Source organism: Glycine max, chromosome 10 (genome assembly GCF_000004515.6).
Source record: "Glycine max cultivar Williams 82 chromosome 10, Glycine_max_v4.0, whole genome shotgun sequence".
Classification (NCBI taxonomy): domain Eukaryota; kingdom Viridiplantae; phylum Streptophyta; class Magnoliopsida; order Fabales; family Fabaceae; genus Glycine; species Glycine max.
In genome coordinates this window covers 7,864,634-7,876,157 of record NC_038246.2, presented here as the reverse complement: position 1 = coordinate 7,876,157, position 11,524 = coordinate 7,864,634, and the positions used below count along the sequence as shown (strand labels likewise).

Sequence of the window (11,524 nt, the reverse complement as noted above, 5' to 3'; positions counted from 1 at the left end):
TATCATTTGAGGGTAGCTGTAGTTCAAACCTACACTGTTACTTGCATAAGAAGGCAACTAGTTGTGCATGCTGAATGTAGTGTATGACTAGAGGCAATCCATCTGACTTACAACCCTTTGATCCTGAGATAGATAGGACATTTCATAGATTAGTTAGACATCATTTTGTACCTTTTGAGCATCCTGGGCATTCGGTTATTGGTGAGTTTGAGCATTTTGTGGTTGATAATTTTGAACATCCTGACTTTGAGCATTATAGTTTTGAACATTCTGAGAACATGGCACAACCTCCACCTAGTGAGAGGACTCTAAGGGAAATGGCTGCACCTGATTTCACCTACAAAAGCTTGTGCATCCAATACCCTGATGAGGATGTCCCATATGTTCTTAAAACTGGACTGATCCATTTGCTTCCAAAGTTTCATGGCCTTGCAGGTGAAGACCCGTACAAACATCTGAAAGAATTCCATATTGTTTGCTCCACCATGAAACCCCCAGATGTCCAGGAGGATCACATATTTCTGAAGGCCTTTCCTCATTCTTTAGAGGGAGTGGCAAAGGACTGGCTTTATTACCTTGCTCCACGGTCCATCACGAGCTGGGATGACCTCAAGAGAATATTCTTAGAAAAACTTTTCCTTGCTTCCAGGACCACGACCATCAGAAAGGATATTTCAGGCATTAGACAACTCAGTGGAGAGAGCTTATATGAATACTGGGAGAGATTTAAGAAACTATGTGCCAGTTGCCCTCACCACCAGATTTCTGAGTAGCTTCTTCTCCAATATTTTTATGAAGGACTCAGTAATATGGAGAGAAGTATGATAGATACTGCCAGTGGTGGAGCCCTTGGAGACATGACCTTTGCTGAAGCCAGAAATTTAATTGAGAAGATGGCTTCAAACTCCCAACAATTTAGTGCCAGAAGTGATGCTATTGTCATTAGAAGAGTGCATGAAGTAGCCACAAATTCATCTTCATCAGCTGAGACTAAGAAGCTTGAAGGTAAACTAGATGTCTTGGTTAACTTGGCAACCCAACTGGCCATGAATCAAAAATCTGCACCTGTCACCAGACTCTGTGGTTTATGCTCCTCTGCCGACCACCACACAGACCTTTGCCCTTCTGTGCAACAATCTGAAGCAATTGAACAACCTGAAGCTTATGTTGCAAACATCTACAATAGACCTCTTCAACCTCAGCAGCAAAATCAACCACAACAGAACAATTATGACCTCTCCAGCAACAGGTACAATCCCGGGTGGAGGAATCATCCCAACCTTAGATGGTCGAATCCTTCACAACAGCAGCAACAACAAAAACAGCCTTATTTTCAGAATGCTGCTGGCCCAAGCAAACCATACGTTCCTCCACCAATCCAGCAGCAACAACAACAACAACAATAGCCCCGGAAACATCAAACAGTTGAGGCCCCTCCGCAACCTTCCCTTGAAGAACTTGTGAGGCAAATGGCTATGCAAAACATGCAGTTTCAACAAGAGACCAGAGCCTCCATTCAGAGCTTAACTAATCAGATGGGACAATTGGCTACACAGTTAAATCAACAACAGTCCCAGAATTCTGACAGATTACCTTCTCAATCTGTCCAGAATCCCAAAAATGTGAGTGTCATTGCATTGAGGTCGGGAAAGCAGTGTCAAGGACCTCAACCAACAACATCTTCCTCATCCGCAAATGAACCTGCCCAACTTCACTCTACTCCAAAAAAAGATGATGACAAAAATTTAAAGAGTAAGTTACCTAACAATTTCTATGCAGGTGAATCTTCCACTGGTAATTCTGATTTACAGAAGCAGCATATCCCTCTTCCATTCCCTCCAAGAGCAATTTCCAACAAAAAATGGAAGAGGCAGAGAAGGAGATATTGGAAACATTTAGAAAAGTAGAGGTAAACATACCTTTGTTGGATGCAATAAAGCAAATTCCAAGATATGCTAAATTCTTGAAAAAGCTGTGCACTCATAAGCGGAAGCTTAAAGGAAGTGAAAGAATTAGTATGGACAGAAATGTCTCCACATTGATTGGTAAATCTGTTCCCCAAATCCCTGAAAAATGTAAAAATTCAGGTACATTCAACATACCTTGTATTATAGGGAACAATAAGTTTGACAATGCCATGCTAGATTTAGGGGATTCTGTTAGTGTTATGCCTCTGTCTATTTTTAATTGTCTATCTCTTGGTCCTTTGCAATCAACTGATGTAGTAATTCATTTAGCTAATAGAAGTGTTGCCTATCCTGCTGGTTTCATAGAGGATGTCTTAGTTAGAGTTGGTGAATTGATTTTCCCTGTTGATTTTTATATTTTGAATATGGAGGAGGGATTTTCTAAAGGATCAGTTCCCATCATTCTAGGCAGACCTTTTATGAAAACTGCTAGAACTAAGATAGATGTATATGCAGGCACACTATCTATGGAGTTTGGTGATATAACTGTTCATTTTAATATTCTTGATGCTATGAAACAACCATCTGAAGATCTTTCTGTATTTCGTGTTGAAATAATTGACCATATTGTTGATGAATACATGATTGATCTTCATTCTAATCTGCATGCCTGTCACTCTTCATGCATTGAATCTGAATTTGTACTTGATCATATGTCTGAATTTGATGTGGAGAGTGAATCTGAAATTTATAATGATTACATGTCTGGTGATGTTTTACCTCTTGAGATTGATTTTCTAGAGTCAGATAGAACTAACCATGTTTTAGGAAGTACACATACCTCTGACTTTCTTTATGAGGTACAGGCTGAGAAACCATCTCTTTCTACCACTATCCAGCCACCCACACAAGAATTGAAGCCTCTGCCATCAAATTTAAAATATGCTTACTTGGATGATAGCAAAAGTTTTCCAGTAATTATATCTACCTCCCTTGCTAATGAGCAAGAGAAGAAGTTGTTATCTGTTCTCAAGAAGCATAAGAAGGCTATAGGCTGGACCCTAGCGAACATTCCTGGTATTAGCCCATCCACATGTATGCATCGAATAAATTTAGAGGATGGGGCTAAACCAGTAAGACAACCACAGAGAAGACTCAACCCGATGATTCTTGATGTAGTGAAGAAGGAGGTAACCAAGCTTTTGCAAGTTGGAATCATTTATCCTATCTCCCATAGCCAATGGGTGAGTCCCATCCAGGTAGTCCCGAAGAAAACCGGCCTCACTGTGATAAAAAATGAGAAGGAGGAGCTGATTCCTACTCAGATGCAGAATAGTTGGAGAGTCTGCATTGACTATAGGAGACTGAACCAGGTTACCAAAAAGGACCATTTTCCACTACCATTCATTGACCAGATGCTTGAACGCCTAACATCTTTAAAGTACTTGTTGAAGAAGGCTGATTCAAAGCCTAGGTTGATCCGATGGATGCTCTGGCTCCAAGAATTTGACTTGGAGATCCGTGATAGGAGCGGAGCACAAAATTTAGTTGCTGATCATTTGAGTCGGATCGAACGTATGTCTGATAAGGACTCACCCATTTGGGATGATTTCCCAGATGATCATTTATATATACTGTATAGTATTTCTGATTCTCTTTCTACTCCCTAGTTTGCTAACATTGTCAATTATTTAGTTGCTTCTTTTTTTCCTCCCTTAGCATCTAAGGCTCAAAAAGATAAAATTAAAAGTGACGCTAAGCATTTTATTTGGGATGACCCCTACTTGTGGAAATTGTGCAGTGATCAAGTCATTAGATGATGCATTCCAGATCATGAGACTGACTCAGTCCTGTAGTTCTGTCATTCTTCCGCACCAGGAGGTCATCTGGGTGTTCCAAGGACAGCTCACAAAGTGCTTGACTGTGGCTTTTATTGGCCCACCATCTTTAAAGATGCGTGGAAGATTTGTAACACTTATGAGCAGTGTCAGAGAGCAGGAAGTGCACTTACATGGCGACAACAAATGCCTCAGCAACCTATGCTATTCTGTGAGGTGTTTGATGTCTGGGGCATAGATTTCATGGGCCCTTTTCCTTTCTCTTTTGGTTATGTTTACATTCTCCTTGCAGTTGATTATGTTTCAAAATGGGTGGAAGCCAAGCCCACTAGAACTAATGATGCTAAGGTTGTTGCAGATTTTGTCAGATCTAATCTATTTTGCAGGTTTGGAGTACCTAAAGCAATCGTTAGTGATCAAGGAACCCATTTTTCCAACAAATCAATGCATGCCTTGCTTAAAAAGTATAGGGTTGTACACAGGGTATCCACACTATACCACCCCCAAACCAATGGACAGATAGAAATTTCTAACAGGGAGATCAAGAGAATTTTAGAGAAGATTGTGTAGCCAAGCAGGAAAGATTAGAGTACCAGGCTTGATGATGCCCTTTGGGCACATCGGACTGCCTACAAAGCACCCATAGGAGTGTCTCCTTATCGGGTTGTCTTTGGAAAAACATGTCATCTTCCAGTGGAGATTGAGCACAAAGCATATTGGGTAGTGAAGACCTGCAACTTCTCTATGGATCAAGCTGGTGAGGAAAGAAAGTTGCAACTGAGTGAGTTAGATGAGATCCGCCTAGAAGCCTATGAGAATGCCAAGTTCTACAAAGAAAAGACCAAGAAATTCCATGATAGCATGATAATTAAGAAGGACTTCATGGTTGGGCAAAAAGTGTTATTGTATAATTCTAGGCTTGGACTCATGAGTGGTAAGTTGAGGTCTAAGTGGATTGGTCATTTTGTTGTTACTAATGTTTTTCCTTATGGTATAGTTGAGATCAAAAGCGACTCCACAAACAAGAGCTTCAAGGTCAATGGACACCGACTTAAGCCATTCCTCACAAACCCTTCTTTAGTGGATGTAGTGGTGGAAGAGACTTCCTTACTCCACCTTACTCTTCCTCCACCATGACTTAGGGAGTTTTTCTTTTCCTATCTCCTTCTTTACTTTTATTACATTTGTCCGATTCTATTTGATGGTTTAATTGCTTTTAATCTTTTACTTGTGCTACATTGAGGGCAATGTGTTGTTTAAGTATGGAGGGGAGTGTTCTTTAGTTTTGCTAGTTTTGTTAATTTTGTTAGTTGTGTTAAATTTGTTAATTTTGTTAGTTTTGTTGGGTTTCTAGTTTAATATTTTAGGTCAATTTTGTTTGCATGTACAACTTTGCATATTTTTCTTTGAATTATAGGATATGTTCAAGAAATGGGTAATTGTTCTGAAAATAAAAGTCTCTTGACATTTTGTGATATGAAATCCTTTATTTTCCTCTACATGTCATGATAGTTTTGAAAGCTCAATTTGGAAGTGATAAGTTCACCTTTTTGAGAATTTGAGCCATCCATCATCATAATCTTTTGGTGTGTTTTGCCCCATTGATTGCTTGCACAATAGCCTTGGCTTGATTCTTGTTGATGCTTCCTAATTCACATGCATATTTGGAAATGATTTAGGCAATTTTGTTCTTATAAGCCTCTAGCCAAATGGACCTACCTTGAATTAATTCCTTTGATAGCCCTTTTGAGCCTTATTTCCCTTTCCTTGTTTTGAAGCTCACTATAAGCCTTAAGTGAAAAACCATGATATCACCTTACCCTTAAGGAATTTTGGAGCATTGGAATTGTTTTGGGAATAAGTGTGGGGGGGTTTTGTTGGATAACATGTTTTGTTGGCTATGCTTCATGATGTATTTTTGGGCCATACTGATGTACATTGTATATGGGTTAAATGTTGGACATGCTGCTGAATGATATGCTAGTTCTCAAATGCTACTGTTAAAAAAATGCAAAAAAAAAAAATAAAAAATTTCAAGTTGAATCAATTTGAAAGAAAAGGAAAAAGAAAAGCAATAAAGTTGAGTGAATAAGATCTTAAATGGAAAAAGAATGACGAGACTCTTGGCTCTACTCTTTACGTTTAAAATTTTATCTTTAGGTTTTCTTATTTTTTTCTTAATATGCACTTATTCCCCATTGCTCCTCTATTTCTTTGGGATTTAGCTACTTATTCCATATTTTTCCCTACCTTGTCCTTGACCCCATTACAACCTTAAAAGACCTTTTGATCCTCATGTGCTTGTGTTTATGGGTTGATTGTCAGTTTTAGAATCTTGCCAAGTTTATGTGGTGTTGGTTTTCATGGGTGCTTTGAGGGTAAATAGTAGCCTAGACACTTGAGAGATAAAGTGTATATCGTGTGAGACTTTATCACTTTTCATTCTTGAGCTGATTAACTATTTTGCCATGATTGGGTTGCTTGGATGATTTTCATGAATGTCTTAACTCTTTGGATCTCTTCTTGTTAGATGTTACCCATTCCTTGTTAGACAAGTGGTCTCAGATATGTTAAGAAGGGGAGGGTTGAATTAAGATATTACAAACTATTTCCCCAATTCAAATTCTAATTCACTTTCTATTCAAGTTACAAATTCCCTTAATAATGAACTTCTTAAATATTGATTCAAATAGAACAATCTGAATATAAATATAAAACAATAATAAATAAAAGAGTTTAAGGGAAGAGAAAGTGCAAACTCAGATTTATACTGGTTCGGCCACACCCTTGTGCCTACGTCCAGTCCCAAAGCAACCCGCTTGAGAGTTCCACTATCTTGTAAAATCCTTTTACAAGTTCTAAACACACAAGGATAATCCTTCCTTTGTGTTCAGAATTCTTTTACAATAAGAGACCCTCGGTCTCTTAATCCCTTAGAGAGTTAGAAAGAGAAGAAGAATGAATCTCTCTTGAAAGAGATAGATTTTACAATTTGAGCACTCAAATGATTCCTTAATGAATTGCAATTGAATTGGCCAAGGAATTCTTAAGAGGATAAAACAATTTTGCTTTTTGAGAGAATAAACACTTGTTGTTCTGAAAAACTCTAAGCAAATTCTTGTTCTAAGTCACATATATATAGACCATTGGTGGTCATGTAAAAACCTTTTGAGAATTTGTGACTCTTAGAAATAATTTTCTGAAAATCTTGTCTGGTAATCGATTACAGGATTTGTGTAATCGATTACAGCTTTTAAAATTTGAATTAAAACATTCATTAACTGCTGGTAATCGATTACCAATATTGTGTAATCGATTACACAGTCTAAAATTTGAATTCAAATATTTAGTAGCTGTTGTAAAGCATTTTTGGCCACTGGTAATCGATTACCAGAGAGTAAATCTCTTGAAAAACAATTTTTAACTTAAATTAGTTGGCCAAACCTTTTGCTATATCAATTAGGAATTCCCTTCCTAAAATACTAGTGATCATCTTGATGTTGTGGCTTGTATTCTTGAATCTTGCCTTGAATTTAAACTTGAAAAGCCCATTTGCATCATTTGCATCAAATCATCATGATCATCATCAAAACACCAAAGGCATTTGCTTCTACAATCTCCCCCTTTTTGATGATGACAATATAAGTCCTGAAATCAAGATTCAAGCAAGCAATGTATATATATAAAATTTGCGTTCACTGCCCCTATGTTTTGGAATTGATGATCACTTGATTTCTAACTTTTATCACTTGATTTCTAAGCTTTTTCTAAGCTTTCCTACACCCCATTTTTCTCCCCCTTTGGCAACATCAAAAAGCCAAAGTACATGGGAATCAAACCAGATATAAAATGAAGTGAAAACAGATCAAAGTATAAAGCATAACCAATCAAACTCACAAATAAGACATAACCAAACCAGAATCCAAACAATTTAAAATCCAAAACCACAGAGTATCAAAGCACAAAAGTCTGAAATCCAAATTCTACAAGATCAATAAAGTACTGAACATAATGATCTAAGTAGCATAGCCAAAATACACGGCTTATAAGAGACATATAATTAGAAACTAAATTCTAAGAAGGTGGAGGTGGTGGTGGAAGATCGAAACTCTGACGAATGTAACCCACATCCTCTTCAAGCTGTGTGAGGCGGATATCCATTCCGGCAAAATGAGTATCCAGTGAGTCAAAATGTTCACCAACATAAGAACGAAGACCCTGTAATTCAGAAAGAACTTCAGTCATGAGTGCTGAATCATCTCGCTGAGGAGGAGGTGAAGGAGTACGCTCATCTTGAGGAGGGAGTGCGTCTTTCTTCAGCCATTGACCATTCCGATCCTTACGGTATCCAAAGGAAGTCACTGCACCAGCACCAATTGCAAAGGAATGCTTGACTTGAACAAATGGTTCATCATCAAGCAGAATTTGAAAATGACGCAGAAACAAAGTTATCAATTGTGGGTAAGGGAGAAGTGCATTGGCCCGTAATGCCTTAAGCATTCGGTACCGAACCAAGTGGGCCCAGTCGATCTGACGACCAGTAAGGAAAGCCCACATCAGAATCAAATCCTCCTCAGAGGCTTGTGCTAAATTTGAAGAGCGGGGAAGCAAAATTCTAACAATTATATAGTGCATGATGCGATTATCAAATGTTAATGACCCGGCCAGCAATCTACCGGTCATTTCAGCCTAGTCATTGCAGACCATACGACGAGCATCATGACTAGAATAATCAAATTTCCAGTCATCAACAATGGTGCCCTCAAAAGGTGCACCTTGACTGGGTAAATGAGTTAAAGAAAAGAACAATGATTAATCAATGACCATAGGAATACCATGCACCTCAGAGGTAATAATGCCATCCTGAATTTTTAAATTGCAGTAGAAGACCTTTACAAGTTCAGGATAATGTGGCAATTTTAATGACATGAAATCAACAAGGCCAGAATTTTGAAACACTTGATAGCAATCAAACGTTTCATCATTAAAGAAATCTACGTCTAGGTACTTAGGGTCTAAGATGATCCTAGAAGAAAATTGAGAAAGGTACCGTAGATGCTGATCATCGGATGAAAACAATGTGGATGATCTTGGAGATGACAAAGAGGGATGAATAGGTGTTGTGGGTGCTCCGGATGGTCCGTGGTGGCGATGGACAGCAACAGCGGCGGTGGAGGATGATCCCTTTCTCTTCTTCGATGGTTCTGCCATTTATTGAAGTTTCAGTGGATTTCAATCGGTGGAAGTGAAAGAAAAGTGAAAAAGAGGAAGATTGGGCTTTACGGGACGTGATTTGGTGAAGATTTGAGTGAGATACGAAGGTTGGAAGATTTAGGTATGGAGGAGGCGTGAGGGAAAGCCTTGGCTGCGTGTTTATAGATGAGGACGAGTTGTAATCGATTACAAGGCTTGGTAATCGATTACAGGAGTAATAAGCCTTCTGGTAATCGATTACAGGATGTTGTAATCGATTACAGGCTGCCTGTTCTTGTGTAATCGATTACACTGGATGGTAATCGATTACCAGAGCATAAACTAGGCTAGTTTCTTAAAAAAAATACCTATGTCTATGCTAAACACATCTAATATGATTAATCATCACTACTAATGCACTTAATTCAATCATTCAACTATAAAACACACAGGAATACATAAATTCTATCATAATAACAAGAATTTAAACAAAAACAATCAAAGTAACATATAAACAATCAATCATAAGAGTAAATTAATCAATCAATCCTTATTTTTCTAAATCACTAACATCTAAGAGGCCTAATTCTCTTCTAATAGAGAAGAATGCTTCTTTGGGGAGAGGTTTTGTGAAAATATCAGCAAGTTGATTCTTAGTATCAACAAACTCTAATACCCAATCTCCCTTTAGAACATGATCTCTAAGAAAATGGTGCCTAATTTCTATATGTTTAGTTCTAGAGTGTTGAACTGGATTCTTGGAGAGATTAATTGCACTTGTATTATCACATCTAATAGGTATATGGTCAAGAAGAATTCCATAATCAGAAAGTTGTTGCTTCATCCATAAGATTTGAGCACAACAACTGCCGGCAGAAATATATTCCGCTTCTGTAGTGGATAAAGCAACACTATTTTGTTTCTTACTGTGCCAAGAAACTAGAGCAGATCCAATGAATTGACAAGTTCCACTAGTGCTCTTTCTATCTGTTTTAGAACCGGCAAAGTCTGAATCAGAATATCCAATTAATGTGCATGTGGAATTTCTAGGATACCATAAACCTATGTTTGTAGTGCCTACCAAATATCTAATGATCCTTTTAACAGCACTAAGATGTGATTGTTTAGGATTTGATTGAAATCTAGTACACATACACACACTAAACATTATATCAGGCCTGCTAGCAGATAAATAAAGAAGTGATCCGATCATACCTCGATATTGCTTAACATCTATTGACTGACCGGTTTCATCTTTATCTAGATAGCAAGCAGTGCTCATTGGTGTAGCCATGTGCTTAGCATTTTCCATGTCGAATTTGTGGATTAACTCTTTGCAACACTTGGATTGATTGACAAAGATACCATCCTTAGTTTGTTTAATTTGCAATCCAAGAAAGAAGTTAAGTTCTCCCATCATTGACATTTCAAACTCACTTTGCATGTCATGGGAGAATTCCTTGCACAACAATTCGTTAGTGGATCCAAAAATAATGTCATCAACATAAATTTGAACTAATAAAATATCATGTGATTTTCTCTTTATAAAAAGAGTAGTATCCTCTTTTCCTCTAGAAAAGTCCTTTTCTAAAAGGAACTTACTTAAACGCTCGTACCAAGCCCTAGGGGCTTGTTTCAAACCATATAAAGCCTTTTTCAATTTATAAACATGATTTGGCTTATCCAATATTTCAAAACCTAGTGGTTGTTCAACATATACTTCTTCTTGAATTAAGCCATTCAGAAAATCACTTTTAACATCCATTTGATAAAGCTTAAAGTTCATTATGGATGCATATGCTAAGAGCATTCTAATGGCTTCTAATCTAGCAACTGGAGCATATGTTTCCTCATAATCTATACCTTCTTCTTGATTATATCCTTTTGCAACTAATCTAGCCTTATTTCTAATGATTATTCCATGTTCATCTAACTTATTTCTAAATACCCATTTTGTTCCTATGATGGCATAATTTTTAGGTTTCTCTACAAGTTCCCACACATTGTTTCTTTCAAATTGATTCAGTTCTTCTTGCATGGCAATAATCCAGTTATCATCTACTATGGCTTCTTTTATATTTTTAGGTTCAATCATAGATACAAAAGCCATATTATTGCATAAATCTTTAAGAGAATGTCTAGTTGTTACCCCTTTTGAGATATCACCAATAATGTTGTCAAGGGGATGATCTTTTGAAGCTTTCCATTCTTTTGGAAGTTCATCATTGGATTTTACTTCTTCTGGAGGATCTTCATTGTTTCATTTACCATTTCCTTTAGAATCTTGTCCATGAATATGCATTTGTTCTAAAGAATCTGGAATATCATCTAGCATATTCTTTCTTGACAAGATAGCATTAGATTAATCAAAGGTAACATGAATGGATTCCTCAATATTCATAGTTCTTTTATTATATATCCTATATGCTTTGCTTTGTAATGAATATCCAAGAAAGATACCTTCATCAGATTTTGCATCAAATTTTCCTAGATTATCTTTACCATTATTAAGCACAAAACATTTGCAACCAAAAACATGTAGATGTGAAATGTTGGGTTTTCTACCATTATATAACTCATATGGGG

General features: G+C 37.3%; 1 non-coding gene across 1 annotated transcript; it reads right to left on the bottom strand.

Annotated features, from left to right (window-relative positions):
- Positions 1-656: 656 nt before the first annotated feature.
- On the bottom strand, positions 657-763 carry LOC112998268 (small nucleolar RNA R71). The gene has a single exon (XR_003263305.1). It is a non-coding gene; the product is annotated as a small nucleolar RNA R71 (small nucleolar RNA).
- Between the last annotated feature and the right edge of the window lie 10,761 nt (positions 764-11,524).